Source organism: Cupressus sempervirens, chromosome 8, assembly GCF_028749045.1.
Source record: "Cupressus sempervirens isolate cs-2001-9-10 chromosome 8, ASM2874904v1, whole genome shotgun sequence".
Lineage (NCBI taxonomy): Eukaryota > Viridiplantae > Streptophyta > Pinopsida > Cupressales > Cupressaceae > Cupressus > Cupressus sempervirens.
This window is the reverse complement of record NC_143125.1, coordinates 450,001,492-450,018,936: the sequence shown is the minus strand read 5'-3', so window position 1 is coordinate 450,018,936 and position 17,445 is coordinate 450,001,492. Positions and strand designations below refer to the sequence as shown.

The 17,445-nt window shown below is 35.1% G+C and overlaps 1 protein-coding gene and 1 pseudogene across 3 annotated transcripts in view; one reads left to right on the top strand and one right to left on the bottom strand.

The window, feature by feature from the left end:
• Positions 1-2,256: 2,256 nt before the first annotated feature.
• Positions 2,257-17,445, bottom strand: part of LOC149543160 (3-isopropylmalate dehydratase small subunit 1-like) — a 33,794-nt gene continuing 18,605 nt past the window's right edge. The window contains exons 2-3 of one of the 2 annotated variants that reach the window (XR_016355602.1): positions 2,761-2,857; positions 2,257-2,531 (exon numbers count right to left, since the gene is read on the bottom strand). The gene's annotated coding sequence lies outside the window, so the exon portion shown is untranslated. The remainder of the gene's footprint in view (positions 2,532-2,760; positions 2,858-17,445) is intronic. The other variant, XM_089798049.1, reaches the window with a different exon arrangement.
• On the top strand, positions 14,241-16,906 carry LOC149543161 (heavy metal-associated isoprenylated plant protein 20 pseudogene; annotated as a pseudogene). Its single transcript, XR_016355603.1, has one exon. The product of XR_016355603.1 is annotated as a heavy metal-associated isoprenylated plant protein 20 pseudogene (transcript).

Genomic DNA, 17,445 nt, shown 5'->3' with positions numbered 1-17,445 from the left:
TCATTATTGTGTTTTAAACTTGATAAACATATATATTGTGAAATATTTAATTGTTTTCTTATTTATGTCTAGTTTGTCTCCATATCAAGGGAGTTAAAGTGCATCCTATACTAATTTTAAATTGTGTTCATATAATTGATCCATCACGTTTGAATTGTTAAAATTATTTATAGTTTAAATACATTTAACTTTATAAAGTTGTACATTTAAACTTATAATATTGACTCTAATTGCCCATTTAAATAAGCACTGGTCTTTATTTTACTCTTGATTCATAATTCATATGCTGACAATTATTTCATATCTTTCCCTCTGAAGAATTAAAATATTCATTTGTTGCATTAATCTGTATTTATTTAAAAAACATTCATATGTTCATTTAATATTCTCAGTTCGTGATTTGCAAATTTGAATTTTTTTTCTATAATTCTTGTTGTTAAGAAAACTTTCAATACATTCACATTCTAATCAATCTGCTATAAGCGTCCTAGATCTAAGTGTTTTGTTCAGGATCAAACACACCCACCTTAGTTTTGCAGAGCCAGAAGCACAGAAGATTTGGATTGCATTGATTAATCTCGTCAAATTAGCCTTAACCAGTTGGATATCCCAGCATCGAGCAAGCAAGGCTTATAGGATTATAATCTGTGGTTTTGGGAACCAACAGGTTCTGACTACCAGAGCTCTGATACCATGTAAAGTTTCTACAAATTTTATAGTTTCAGATATGAGATAATACCTTTCTTCCTTGTTTTCTGATCTTCTTCTTTAGAATGTAGGAGGTAATTTTCAAAATATTAAATGTTATTCTGAAACTTGTTTGTCTCTGCAATAAATCGTATAGGGCAGTGTTGATTAAGAAACGGACTTCTATGTGTTGTGTGTCCTTAAACTTCAATCATTCCCACCTCTTATACCATAACCAAAGGGTATGTCCCTTAAAGGGACATGACCTTATCTAGGTCGGCCCACAATACTCCATCAAGATCAGCACTTAGTAGGTTGTTTTATTTTAACAAACAATAACAAAGTAGTTAATGTTTAATCATTAACAAATTTTTATTTACCAAGTATCGCCGACCATGCCTATTGAAAGGTTTAAGTATTAATAGCCATCTAAATGGTATTTGAGAAGAGAAGATACTTGTGCGATCTGCACAGTCAGACCATTATGAATATCAAAGTTATATTATTAACACTTAAGTATGCAAGGATAGCATCAGGAATTATGGAAATAGCCAGCAGACATTTTAACTGATGCTAGAAACGCATGACATTCCAGCTTGGCAAAAGTTGTTTCTACAAACAAACATTATAGAGTCATAGAAGCAATAATCTTCAAATATCACAATTATACACGATTAATCACAGATTGAAATGCTGAGGTTGTTTCCCTGAATTACTTGTTATATGCAAAAAAATCATTGACCAGATTTTCAACAATTTTTACCTTTAAAATTGCCAAAAATTACAAAGAAAATGTGAAAAAGTCGCAGCGAAAAAACCCTCAAAATCACTATATTGGAGCAGAAGGTATGATAGGAGGAAAAACATGTGTGACAGGAGGAGAAAAAACGTGCCACTTACAACTAACCCTGGGTTTAGCCTTGGCATCGTACCTTAGTAATTAATGAATCAATGTATGTATTTAGTGTTTACACTTCATTGATGATGACACTAATAGATCCCTCACTGCTTTATCAAATAAAGAATTAAGGCTGACCACGAACAGAAGAAAGTTGATCGCCATAAGATGAAATAGTTAATCAGTCTTACAAAATATACAGCCTATAGAAAACCTTCTTAATCTGCCTGTACAAAACTATTATCTGTCAATATACGCACAATGGAGATAGTAAGGAAACTACAATTGTAAGTAAAAAGAACAAGTAAACATAATTTCTCAAGTCACCACAAACAAGACACCAGTTTGTGTATAAGAGCCCCTTTACGTCAACACTCCACATGAGGATATTCTCTTTACCTTATATTGTTTTAAGGTATGCCACCCTAGCAACCAGGGTTTGAACATGTGAGCTCCGTAATGGAGCATACATGACTGCACCATAAGGCTGTATGTCTTAACCCGTATAATACAGATTTTTTTGTGCATGATTTGAATTAATTTTAGCAACACGTCCAAATTGTAAAATCAAATTGTACAACAAATCCCTATATAATGAAATTTTAAGAAATACTAAAATCTTTTGCTTGAAATAGTAGCTTAGAAATGTCAAGACCATAAACAATGATACATTGATGAAACAAATCAACAATTAATAATGTTGAGCCAAAATGTTCTCCAATTAAAGACAAAAGACACCAAAAACATTTCAGCAAATTATGTTCATGGCTTCAGTCGAAAGTGTATGCCATCTTGTATCTGTGAGTCCATGACTTCATTATATAAAAGATTCAATTCTAGCTCTCAGTAAAGACAATTAAAAGCAGTCCAAAGAAATAATTCTTCTATTGCTCGTTGCTCCAATATTTGAGTGTCACTTTCTGAATGTCTTCATCATCCTCACTACCTAAACACAATAACAGGCATAAACATCACAACGAAAACGAGAATGTCATACCTATCGACCAAAAACAAAAGAAATAAATTTTGTTTTGCAGCAACCTTGATCATAAAAAATTCAGAATTTTCTTTTACAGGAAACCAAATGTTTCAGATATAAGGCACCCATATTTCTAAACCAATACCACAATGCTAAAAGTGTAATGAAACTATCAGTGAGCTGAAAAAAATTTCACCTTAACTTTTCACCAGTGAACGAACAGGAAATGGGCCAAAAAACCTCCCAACAAGGATAATAATTAGTAGACAAAGCTAACCTTGATGTCCAGAGGCCTGAAAGTAGAATCTTTATAGAGATTAAATTATAAACTAAGCTGATCATGAACTACTAGACAGGTTTAATGATTCTAATGGGTCCCTTGGATCGTCATTCCACATAATTCATGCATAAAAAATTCATATTTTAATCAGAATCCTTCAGCGTTTTTCCTAACAAAAATTCCAATTAATCATTGTCACCATCTAGTCATTATTTATGCACTATGAAGTATGCTTTGTGCAATGAAATGAAATTGACAATATGAATATGAAATTATACACAACAAAAAACTATACAATTCATGGGTTAAACTCCATTTTATTTGCTCTCTATGTCTCCATGCTGTCGGAATGCCCTTAGATTTTTTTTTAAAGTAGTGTCTGTCTCTTTTCCTACTATTTTTTCCTTTCTTTAAATCTGATCTTTTCAAACAAATCTTATACATTTAAGTTTGGTTTGCCAATTTTTCCCCAAATGATTTTTGATGTTATGCATCGAGTAACAGATGAAATTTCCTCTAACTCATGACAATTGCCAAAGATCATGATATAAATGGGAATCATGATGAAATTGGCAAAATAAAGCCCCACGATATAGGATTCCACCAATGTTTGGGAATGACAAACATCATTATTGACCTTAAGGTAGAAGAAAATATATCGTAACATTCATAAAGATGTATTGGTATTAAAAGTGGGATAATCGTGGTCCTAAATTCAGCTAGTATGATAAATATGATCTGGCATTTATGCATTCAGGCTTCCAAAAAAAGAGTTCAAAGATAACAAATAAATCATGTTTCATAAAACACCACATTTTGTAAATCAAAAAGTAAATTGAATTTTTTTGAATATTGATGGAGTGCTATGCTAGGGTTTATTGATTTTGCTTGTGTGCATGTCATATTTGTTTAGACAACAGAAGCTTAGCTCTTTTTTCTGCATTTATTATGGCACTTCATTAATTATCACAACTATGGGCAATTTCTGCCCCTCTTCAAATGGCCTCAACCCTTCCATTCCTCTGAAACTGTTGCTGCTTGAGTTGAAGGTTGGTTGGCGATAAACAATGGCATTCCCACTCATATTTCCCCAAAAGGTTGTTTCCAGGGTGTTTCACAATAGAAAACCCCTAAAACATTTCCAAATGTTGTTCTCCCAATTCCTGAGTTTGACATTGCATGCTGTTGGCATGAGAATTTTACATTAAGAGGATACTTGTGTGGGTAGGATCCACCTTAAAAGCATGCTTAAGATTGGGTCAGTAAGACTTGGGTCATGCATGAGGTCTGCCTAGATCTTGCACAAAACCTCACCTAACTCTTTTATTTTGTTGAATCCAATCATTCTGAGGCTTTTCTCAACCACAATCCCTCACTTGTCCTCATTGTTTGCTTTTTGAACCTTGAACTCAAGACTTTGTCATCTATGATGAAAAATGTTTGAAGGGCCCCATTTGGGTTGAATTCCTTGGGTTACATCCACCATGCTCGAGCTTCTTGAACCAAATTGCCTCTTCTTTAGGCACTACAATTTGTGTTGAGCATAAATATTTCTATCAATTCATCCTCAGTGCTGGCTTTGTGTTGAGTTGTAATTATCCAAAAACCAAAAAGAAACTGTCGATATTCAAATTGGAGAAATAAGATACACAACGTATTCTTTACCCAAACTTATTGAATACTTGTTATTGGTGTCAATCTTATGAACACAAGATATAAGATCGTCCTTTAGTTTCTCGTTGTCCAAAACCTCCCATGCCAATAAAATCTAGGTTAGGGCTACCTTACAAATGATGAAGGTTGATCTACAGCTGTCAATAGCAAAGCAAAGAGCTCTAAAAATAGCAACTCTGCCCCTCAAGCCTTCCTCTAGCTCTACAATACAGGGTACGAAGATGGCTTCAAAAACTTTTTAACAAAGAATAATGACCATTACCAATTGGGTACCTTTAATGAAATGAAATATGTTCGAGCTCCACTGGTGGCTTCATGATAGTCTCAACCAAGAAATAAGATACACTCAATGTATTCTTTACCTAAACTTATTGAATACTCGTTATTGTTGGAAACTACAATTGCTATGTTGTCATTGATGTCAAATCTATTGATGAGACAGTTTGCTATCTTATCTAAATGTCATATCTATTTGATTGATGAAGAGGATTTGAGAAGTTGTTCATAACAAAAGCATCTAGAAGATAGGTTGAGTTATGAAAAGGAAACTACAAATGGTCATTTGATTGGTTGGACTTTGACAAGATAAAGTGATTGTTTAAATCATGTTGCAAGAGGAGAAGACAGTAATGTTCAAGTTTTAAAATTATGAACAAAGACAAATCAAATGTATAGGCTTGACCAAGTAACAGAGTAGAAGACTATCGAATTTTGATGAACATACCAAGTGATGCTAGTGTCAACTGAGCTACAATAGGTGCCGAGCAAAGTTATTGTTGACCAAGCATCAATATCGACCGAGTGACAGTTGATAGGCCAACATTGGGGCAAATAATAACAAAAGAATTAACAATTTTGTGATGAAGTTTGGCTGGTATATATGTGTCAATCCGAGAGCGTAAGCTTGCGAAAGGTGTCTGAGCAGTATGCCATCAAGGGGTGATAGTTGTGAGATGAGAGATTATGAATGTAGCTACAATACTCGAAAACAAACTTGCAGCAAATCAAAATGATTCTTCAACAAGAACTGTTACTTCCACTGGCAGAAACTTACTGAAGCAGAAGCAACTCATAACAAAAATATTCTACGATAAAATAACTACAACTCTTAACAAATTATCAACTCATAATCTAATTCATATGAAATGTTACTATACAATAAAATGCGGATATTTGACACATAAACTAATATACTACAACTAAGCTAATTAACATACAAATGAAAACTAATTTATATGCAATCCAAACATAACTAACAGAAAATAATCACCGAGTAACTTCAGTGGGCCCTTCCTCCTCAGCTACCTGGTAAAGAAAAATAATAGTTTTACACCTTCGTAATCATGCAAATATGGAACTTATATTTCAGAATAATAATAACAGTCTGTATACAATGCTGTGTGTTCTACAAGACTATGTATATATCCTACTTCTGTCTCCTGCTGCTTATATAGATGCAGCTTATAACAAATTAAACCAGAATAGAGATAATGAAAACCAAATAGTAGCCAACGTATACGTTTATTTCTAAGCTGTAGTTAGTGCAGCAGAGAATAAGAAATGACAATTTTGGTTCCTGCCACGTATGAAGTCCTCCATCTTGTTTTAATCACCATACAAATAATACACACGGGGCTTTAATCAGTATTGTGTTACGCTATTCTTGGTGGCCTTGAGAAGACTATTTTAGAAGACACAACAACAAATGAAATAGCCGGTGGAGAGAAAGTCACGTGGCCCATATCAGAATATTGACCTTACGTATCTTGTGATAAGTCATTCTGTTATAACAGTACCTTCAAAGAAATGGTATAGTTTGGTGGCACATATCAAGCAGGTTCCATCTTGAATCATATCTCCAACAAATACATCCCCAATGATTGGGCAGCAAGTCTCCTACGTGAAACTGTATCTTCTGACTATTGAATCTGAGATATTATTATTGTTTAACTTAATTATTGTGAGGTGGTGTAGTTAAATGAGTGGTAAAGAGGATAATGAATGATGGAAAAAGCTTCATTAACAATTCTTACCTCAGATGCGATAGGAACATCTATACCCACTACTCAACATGCTGCAATAATAAGAATTAGTAAAAAGCAACCAATAATGAATTTTCCATATTTTAATCCCAAAACAATATTAACTACTATTTATTTATATTAAACCATACGCCACGTTAAAATGGTAAAATGGTAAAATGGAACGAAATTGGATAGACATGGAATACAGAAGTAAGTAGGAAAGTGTGTAAGATGGATTAAAATATGATATTAAATAAGCTGTAATCAGCTCTCATCAGCAGTATTGATGCCGAGCAAGAAGTTTTATAGTGACCAAATAACCTAGTGATGCCCGAGTGTCAAAACTTAGTATTGGCCAAGGAACCACATTTTATCTTATTGCGAGGAATCCTAATTTCCAGCCAACTAAGTTGATTTCTTGGGATATGGAAAGCGTGTTGAAGATGAGGATCGATGAATTGGACCATTTAATTCCAGGAGAGGATTAGGTAATCAACCTAAGAGATGAATTCAAGGAGAACTTTCTAGAAAAGAAGTGATAAACAGAATGACGATTAGATACATTGTATCTGATGGATCGAATCATGAACCCTAAGATCTACAATGGTGTTTTAAGCGTCAAAATATTAGAACTACCTATTTAAAAAGGTACAGAGGCGAACTTTCTAGATGTGTAGAAGAAGAGAGTGCAGAGAGACTGTGTGTGTGAAGAAGTTCCAGAGAGTTGGAGTTGTTACTGATGTTGTTGACTAGCGAATCTAAGCAGAAGGCTTAATTGAGTTAAGAAGAAAGTGAAGGATGGTTGCTTGAAGGGTTCCCAAGCGAATCTAAGATTGAGATGACAATAGAGACCAGACAGTGAATCAATACATGGGGGCTGAACAGAGATCTATACATGCAAAGTTAGTTGTACTTAATAGATCAGACCTACTGTTACTTTCTAACCATTGTGATAGTATTTGAAATCATTTAATCAAGGTTGAGCTAACAATCATAAGGACTTAACTGTCTATGTAAATATTTTAACCAGGTGACATTATAATGGAATGTTCTAAAGTCCTCTAACAAGGCCACTCCTAATAAGGTGATTAAATCCTTTAACAAGGTCACATTTAACAGTGTGTATTGTAACATTAAATAGGGTTGGCTCCTAACAGGGCTCACTTCAGAAGAGTGAAAATTGGTGACATGTTGCTAGTGGTTTTTCCCAAATTGGGTTTCCACATTAAATCCTAGTGTCAAACTTATGTCAATGTTTTTATGATGTTTTACTGATTAAAGTTTACATTTTGCAAGTTTGTTATTTTAGAACAGTGGAAAAGTAGCTAATGTTGCTAATAGTTTACAGCAGAGACCAAGCAATGGATTGATAAGATTTGAAGTTCATTAAGTGTTTGTTTGTTCAATTGGTACATCTGGAGCTTGGATAACTAATTCCTCCCCCCTCTCAGTTATTCTAACTATTCTAACAATTGTTATCAGAGGATTGGTGCTTGTAGAGAGAAGTTTGAAGGTACTCAAAGCTAAAGATCATGGCATATAAAGGAGAGGTACCAAAGTTGAACAAAAATAATTTTCCTGCATGGCAGAAGTTGATGAAGCTACATATAGCTAATATTGGTAATGTTGCATTGGATTTTCTAAATAGTACATATGTGGACATAACAACAATCCCTCTGACTGCTCAAAAACTGAAAGAAAAGCAAAAACATAATTAGTCAATGTTGGAGATTGCTTCAACCCTAAGCTATGCTGAGTTTGATGACATAAAGGAGTGCAAGAATTCAAAGGAAATGTGGCATAAACTGAAGACCATCTATGGAGGAGATGATAATGCCTTAAGAGCCAAATCATAAAGTCTAAGAGGTAAGTTTGATGAAATGAGAATGACAGAAGGTGAGAACATTGTACAGTATTGCACAAGAATCAAATAAGTTGTCAATGGTATTAGAGGAGCTAAAAGAAAGATTGAAGATGAAACAATAATCAGCAAGGTATTGAGAACTCTACTTCCTATTTATGTTATTAGGGTTTCTACAATACAAGAACTGAGATGTACACAAGGTAATGCCCTAACCCTGAAAGGTGTAATTGGTAGGCTTACTGCTTTTGAGATGTCTAGTTTTGATAATTACACACATGCTACTATTGAATTTGCTTTTCAATCATGATTGATTCGTAGCAAGAAAGGAAAATGAAAACATGTGAAAAGTGACAGTGATACTTCTGATGATGAACTTGAGGCACTAATAGCTAGGAGATTTGAAAGAGGCAAAGGAAAATACAAAAGTAAACTTCTCATAACCTGTTTTTCATCCAATAAGGTTGATCATATTGCTTTAAGGTGTCCTGATAGAGAAGACAAGGATGAAAAGAAGGAGAGCAAGTACAAAGAAAGAAGAAATGACCAAGACTTCAAGAAGAACAAGGACTAGAAGGACAAAGGTAAGAAATCCTATTGTATTGTTGAAGAAGAAACTAATACTGAATCTGAAAGTAATGATGAAGAGGTAGTTTATGTTGCTATGAAAGAAGATTTTGATGAAAATGAAGAAATTGTTTTAATCTCTTATGTGAATAAAAGTGATAGATGGATAATTGATAGTGGTTGCTCTAATCACATGACTAGTGATAGAAGTAAATTTGAGGACATTGGACCATACAAAGGTGGTTGTGTTAAATTTGGCAATGATGTTCCATGTCTTGTGAAAGGTAAAGGGACAATTAAACTAACTGACAAGAGCAAATGTGACAATGTTTATTGGATTGAAGCACTTAACTATAATCTACTGAGTGTTTCACAGTTAAACAAATCAAGTTACAGAGTTGAATTCCATCACAGGAAGGCCAAAATATTTGATGCTGATGGTAAATTGATTGGAAGTGGTGATCAAACAAGAGGCAACTTGTTCTATCTAGGTTTATCTATTGAGACATGTTTGTTTGCACAATATGAAGATATTTGGTTATGGCACAAGAGGTTATGTCATGTAAACTTTGACAATTTGGTTAGCATTAGTCAAATGAAAAGAGTAAAAAGTTTGCCAAAAGTTAAAACTAATGAAATCTAAAAATGTTATGTGTAAACAATGTCAATTGGGAAAAAAAACGAAGTCTAGTTTCAAGTGCAAAACATATTCATCTGATGATATTTTGAAATTGGTTCATACTGACCTGTGTGGACCTATTGGTGTTAAAAGCTATTGTGGAGACAAATATTTCATTCTATCTATTGATGACTATTCTAGGATGATGACTATAATGTTTCTTAAAGAAAAATTTGATGTTTTCCGCTGTCCAAGTGGTATTTAGCCAAAGTGAAAAAGAGACAGGGAAGAGGCTGAAGTGTTTGAGATTTGATAGAGGTGGTGAATTCATTTTCAATGAAAATTCAAAATATTTTGCAATAATAGAAGAATAAAAAGACAGATGCATGCACCTAGAACCCCTTCTTAGAATGGAATTGCTGAAAGAAGGAATAGATTAATTATAGATTGTGCTAGAACACTGATGATGGAAAAGAATGTGTCAAAGAAATACTAGAGAGAAGTTGTAAGTATAGTTGTTTATTCTCTGAACAGAGTGCAAGTCAAGAAAGGTACAAATGCTACACCTTTTGAATTATGGTATGGATATGCACCTAATGTGAAGTATTTCAAAAAATTTGGAAGTAAATGTTACATACTTACAAACAATAGGAAAGGAAAACTTGATCCTAAAAGTGATGAAGGTATATTCCTAAGATATTCCACTATGAGCAAAATAAGTGTTTGAACTCAAACACTAACAAAGTTGTGGAAAGTGCAAATATGAAAGCTGATAAATATACAGAGAAAAATGAAGTTGAATGTAAGACAAAACTTGAAGATTGTGGTCCATTCATATATGTGAATGACAATGCTCCAAGCACTCCACCTGAACAAGAAATCAAAGTTGCAGATCCTCCACAAACTGGGAATGCCAAGCTATAACAGCCAATTGCTGAACAATAGACTGTGGGTGTCAAGCAACAGATAAATGATATCGAGTCACAGTAGAGGAAGCTGAATAACAGGAAGGCAATGTCGAGCATGCAAAACCTGAACAAGTGGGAGATAATGAGCTTGAAATCATTTTTCAAGATGAACCTATTGAAGAACAAAAAAGAAAAGAGTATGTGTTAAATAAAAATGTAAGAAGGCATTATGCACCTAAACAAATCATTGGAGATAAAGAGTCTAGTGTTATAACAAGAAAAATACTCAGAAGTAATACATGCTTACTTTGTGAGTTTGAGCACAAAACTATGAAAGATGCTTTGGAAAATGAAGACCGAATACAAGCTATGAATGAAGAAATTGAACAGATTGAAAAGAACAAAAAATGGTCTCTAGTACCGAGACCTAAAGACAAAAATGTTATTGGAACCAAGTGGGTATTTAGGAACACATTAAATGAGTAAGGTGAAGTCACAAGGAGCAAGGCAAGATTGGTATGCAAGGGATATGCACAAGAAGAAGGTGTTGACTATGGGGAAACATTTGCCCCTGTAGCTAGATTAGGAGTTAGAACACTGCTTGCATATTCTGCTTATAAAGGATTCACGGTGTATTAAATGGATGTCAAATCTGTATTTCTGAATGGGATACTTGAAGAAGTATACATAGATCAGCCTGAAGGATTTGTGAATATCAGCAAGAAGAATATGTGAAAACTACACAAAGCTTTATATGGATTGAAACAAGCCCTAAGAGCATGGTATGAAAGACGACATAACCATTTGGTGAAGATTGGATTTGAGAGAACAAATGATAATAACAATCTATATTTGAAGACTGGTAAGAACAATTAGGTATTTTGTTGATGATATCATATTTGGAGGAAAGAAAGCATTATGCAAATCTTTTGCTGGTGAAATGAAGAAGGAATTTGAAATGTCAATGTTTGGTGCAAACAAATTCTTTGTTGGTTTACAAGTGTATCAAAGGAAGCAAGGTATCTTAATTACTCAATCCAAATATATCAAGGAGATACTTAAAACTTTTGGGATGAAAGATTCTAAACCAGTGTGTACACCTATGGTTACTGGATACAAGTTCTCTATGAATGATGATTTTGTTGATGTGAACCAAACACAATACAGATTAATGATTGGTAAACTGCAATATGTTGTTCATAGCAGACCAAATATTGCATTAGTTGTTGGGCGAGTTGCTAGATTTTTAGCAAGTCCTAAGGACAATCATATGAAGGCAGTAAAGAGAATGTTAAGATATCTAAAAGGAACAGAAGACTATGGATTGTATTACAAGAAGAATGACAAGTTTGAACTGAAGGTATTCACTGACTTTGATTGGGCAGGAAATATTGATGACAAGACGAGCGCAAGTGGTGGTGCATTCTTTCTAAGAAAGAGATTGATTTCATGGACAAGCAAGAAGCATAACTGCATTTCCCAATCAACAGTTGAAGCCAAATATGTGGCAAGAACAATGAGTTGTTCAAATATTATATGGATCAAGCAATTGTTGAAAGGTATGAAGGCAGAGAGTAATAATCCAATGGTTATCTATTGGGATAACACAAGTGCTATTAACATATCAAAAAACCTTGTTATGCCCACAAAGAGAAAACATATTGCATCAAGTATCATTACTTGAAAGAGAAAATAGTTGACATATTCACCAAAGCTTCACCTAAGGATGCTCATGAATTTCTTAGAGGTAAACTAGGGGTGATTCCCCTAGACAAAGCTACTTAAAGCTATAGTGAAACATTGCATCACATGTACTGAATAGACTATTTCACACATTGATGCAAACTAGGAGAGTGCCTAAGGTAGTGGTGAGGAAGGACAGAATAATGGAACAGTCATATGAAGACGACAAAAGAAGATTTCAGAACTAACATGAAAGTGTCTATATGATAAAGATGCATGAGAAAGAGATAATGTTTTTGGCATTGTTGTCAAAGAGGGAGAGATTGTTTAAAATATAACGAGGGAGAGAATATCTAAGAAGCAAAGAGAGAGTATGAATCCAATGGGGGAGAATATCCCAGAGGGAGAAATTATTAGAGAGTTACAGAGCAAGTGAAAGATGGTAGAGACGTGCTAAGTAGGAGAGAGTGATTACTTAGAGGGACTTCGTAAGATTTATTTGAAATGTTGCCAGATCAAAGATATGAATCAAAATGAAACTAAGGATATTAATGTAGAACTAATACATTGAGCGTGTTACTCAAGATTGTATGAGTTTTAAATTGTATGGTAACATGAAGTATTTCTGAAATATTTTTAGAGGTGTTGCCATCAATGCCAAAGAGGGAGATTGTTGGAAACCACAATTGAAACAATTGTTATGTTGTCATTGATGTCAAATCTATTGATGAAACAATTTGCTATTTGATCTAAATGTCATGTCTATTTGATTGATGAAAAGGATTTAAGAAGTTGTTCATAACAAAATCATCTGGAGGCTAGATTTGTTAGAAATGTTGAGTGTAACTAAAAGGGGAGACTCGGGTTGAACTGCCTGTCACTTGGGTTGCATAGCTTGTGGCTACAACTTAGGTTGAATCGTCTGTGACTCAGGTTGTATTGCATTTGTATATCACTCGGGTTGTACTGCCAACTCTTGATTGACTACAATTGATTGTGGTGAAGTCTCATGTTCCTCCTCATAGTAAACTTTATGTAATCTTCAAATTCCTTGCTGCTCTGTTCTTCACTTCTTTCCACAAACTCATCAATCTTCACATGTGCACTTTCTATGACTTTGTGAGTAGCAAGATTCAAACATTTACCTTCATCACTTTTTACACCTAGCTTTCCTTTCCTTAAATCTTTCAAGATATGGTATTTGCTTCCAAGTACTTTGAGATAACAAACATTAGGCTTGTACCCATACCATAATTCATAAGGTGTTTTGTTTGTACCTTTCTTTAGTTGAACTCAGTTAAGTGTATGAACTGTTGTGCTGATTGCTTCTCTCTAGCATTTTAGTGCAACATTCTTCTCAATCATTAGTGTTCTTGCACACTCCATGATGGCTTTGTTTCTTCTTTCTTCTATTCCATTTTGTTTTGGAGTTCTAGGTGTTGATACCTGTCTTTTGATTCCTCTGTCATTGTAGAACCCATTGAATTCATTTGAAAAGAATATACCTCCTTTATCTGATCTCAGATATTTCAGATTCTTCCCTGTTTCTTTCTCAACTCTAGCCAAATACCATTTGAACTTTTAAAAAGCTATTAGAGGGTGTAATCTTTCCTTGGTGTATTTATAAACCAAGGTTAGACCTCCTTTATTTATTATTATAATATATTAGGATATAAGCCAAGGTATCCTAATATATTTCTTTTTTGTCCTTTTTCCACTACATCTTATTTTGTCATCTAGTGGAATATGTGAGGATAAATATGTATTGTAATTTCTAATTTTAAATTATTCCTCCTTAAGAGGAATCTCACACTTGGCCTCACACACATATGAATGGTGGCATTCATAGACATGGGAGTTACATTCTAACTCCTCTCTCTCATCTCTATTTAAGAGATGACCCTCTTCTCTCATTTAACAATGAGGTTTCTTCCTCTTCTCAAATATTGTATGAGCGATTGCTCTCTTGCTCTCTCTCTTCTTTCTTAGGCTTTTCATGCCTCATTCATAATGTCACAAGGGGTTTTCTTTGCTTTCCCCTTTCCAAATATCTTGTCTCATGGTGTTGGAGCTTGAAGCTTTCTCTCTCCTATTTTATGGTAATATCTTTTCATGCATTTACTCACTTAGATTCTTTCCTAGTATTGCTTATTTATAGATTTCTTTTTTCATTTCTAACATGGTATCAGAGCAGTTTAATCTGTGTTTTGAGTGTTTGCATGAAGGTACGATTCGAAGGAGACTCTTGAGAAAGATTTCACTAATTTTTTTTAATCTTCTTAAGTTGGAAGAAATTGAAGTTTTTTTTTGGATTTGGCTGGTTTACCGCCAAACCCGTTTAACTTCTGTTTGCTCTAATTTGTGCAGGTTACTTTTTATTTTCTATTATTTTTCATCTAACCCCCTTTGGAAGGCTTGCCGCCAAAGGGTTTTCCTATCTTGATATCAATGTTTGTTAAAAAAGAGTAACCTTCTTTATTATCGAACCATTTTATTTTTCACTTGTTTTGGAAGGTTTGTTCTGTTTTTCTGCAATATCATTTTGTTACATTAGTATTTCTACCCGACCTTCCAAATCCTGCGACCCGCCAGAGGGTTTTCTATGCAATCTCCTGTTCCAGATCTGTCCCTTTCACCCGCTTTGAACGCAATGTTTGTTAAAAATTGTGATTAATTTTTTTTTTTTTTAAATGATGGGTACAGATCACCACTAGGCCATGGCAAGTGCAATTTCATGCTCAACCCTAGTGCCCCTACTGATATTCGAATGAAAGCTTGAGGATCCCCTTGGGAGCTCAGCTCCACATAGGAATTTTTTTTAAGTTTGCAACTGAAAAGTATCTAACCAAGCTTAAGGTTGGATTTAGTTTTTTATTTTTCAAAAAAAGATTTCCCTTTGCTTTTGAATTATTAACTTGATTGGCATGGATGGTATTCCTCACTGGCATCTACTACCCAAATGCCATTTAATCCCCTGTAATTTTTAAGGCTTCAGTAATAGTAGTACTCCTTTGCCCTTTTTTTTCTCTTTTTGCTCCTAAACAGTAAAGATTTTGTCCTTGCTGCCTCCATTTATACCCTGAGCCACCCTTTTAGTCTTCTCAATTATAACATTTGCTTCTCCTCTGAAATTCTCTGCCATTCAAACTGACCTGCAATCTCTCTTTTGCTTGTACATTGGATTTTGTTTTACGTATGTTGCTCTTTCACGTCTTCTGCCATGCAATTTATTAGTCTTTTTTACGTACCTAGTTCAGAAGTTTGAAATTTAATGCTTGTTTGTGTGACTTCTCCTGTGTGTACAGATTTGTACCTTGATCTTCCACAAAATTTTGTCAACCCCTGAGGGCTCTATTGTGTTTGGGAGAGAAGAAAAAAAAATATCTTTTTTGTCATTTTACTTGCTCGTCATTCATTAGTTTTGACTGAAATGGATGCTCTGGAATATGTTGTAAGGCTTCTTAATGGCCGCACTAAACGCAAGAGAAAGCAGTTGCAGACTGTGGAGCTAAAAGTTAGAATGGACTGTGAAGGCTGTGAGAGGAAAGTTAGGAACTCTGTTTCTTCCATGAAAGGGGTTCAAACAGTAAATGTTAGTAGGAAGGAGCATAAAGTGTCAGTTACTAGGTATGTTGATAGGAACAAGGTTTTAAAGAGAGTGAAGACCACAGGAAAAAGGGCAGAGTTCTGGCCCTATGTTCCTTACAATCTGGTTTACTACCCTTATGCTGCTCAGACTTATGACAAGAAGGCACCTTCTGGCTATGTCAGAAATGTGGATTACTCTTTCCCAAACCCCAGCAGAACAGATGAGAAGTACACCACACTCTTCAGTGACAACAATCCAAATGCATGTTCTGTTATGTAATGGGTCGAAGCTGCTTAGATTATTTATTAAGCTCGAGTAGACTTGAATTCAAGACCTCCCAAATAAGGAGCTCACAATTTACCGTTGTGTTGTAGACTCTTGCCCAAGCTCCAGAACTCTTTTATTCCTGAACATGTCACCATTCAAAATGCAAAAAATATGTCATCACTTCCTCCGATGGCCAAAGACAGACAATCCCTGTGTTGTCAATTTCCCGTTCATTAGAAATCTCAAAATCTCTGAGATCAACATAATTCTCCCGTCTCTGTAGCAACATAATGCTAACAGCTCTTTGTGATGGTAAGCGCTCTGTCTCCACCACACGGCTCTGTGATGGTATTCAATCAGTACATCTTTTGTCCCAGTTGATGATAGTGGGTCCACCGTAGTTCCCATATAGTCTTCCTAGTTAAGTTTAACCAGGCAGTTTGCAATTAAACCAAATCCACCTGCTGGCTTCCTTGAAATTTGTTTTGTTTGCTCTTGAGATACGAAGGCTGGTTTTAATCGAGGAAGAAGAGATTGACGGAGGAGACGCCATCGGAGAGATGCAGATTCTTTTCAGGCAGCTATCATAACACTGAGGTCATGACGCAGCAACCAATATGCCACCTTTGCAAGGTTTGTTGATTCTCCCACCCCATTTATTTATTGTTGTAATACAGAGTCACCAAGTGTTACCAGAAGTCTGGATTGTCTGCACCTTTTTGATGGTTCAGAATATGCATCCCTGCCATATAATGATGTCTTTCACCCTACAATACTGGAACAAATAGTAGTTTCTAGGTTTCCTCGCATTTATGAGATGGCCAGCATCCGAGGAAGCAAAAACAGGAGGCTTGTAAATTTGAGCCCTCTTCACTATTTCTGCCTCAACCCAATTCTTCCGTTTGCTTAAAGGCCGCGAAGGGTTCCGTCTCACTTTGTCGCCGATATTGCAGTCATTGTTCTCGTTATGGGCCATGCATTTGCTGGTACGGTTGTAGTAGCGATTGATGAGGTTATGGTGCACCAGCCGGTCCACTGCAACCACAACCAATTTTTGCATCTTTTTGGATACCTCAATCCCAATCACTGATTTCATTTTCCTGTATTTTTAACAACCAAGTGTACAAATCAAAGTCCAGACTACACCTGGAACCCCTCTGCTGCTGCAAAGGCAGACCTTCTCACTCCCCCAGAGAGTCTTGTTTTTTTTTATGGTCATAACATCAGCGATGGCATCTCACTTGGGTTCCATAAACAGAACAACAAACCCTCTACAGGGAATGTGATCGTATTGCCCTTCCCCTCCAAAGGGCAAGAGAAGGAAAACCAAGAGGTTTGTGAAAGTAGATTCAAACAGGCTAGGGCTTTGGCGGACTACCGTAAGATGACAGAAGCGTACTGATTGATTG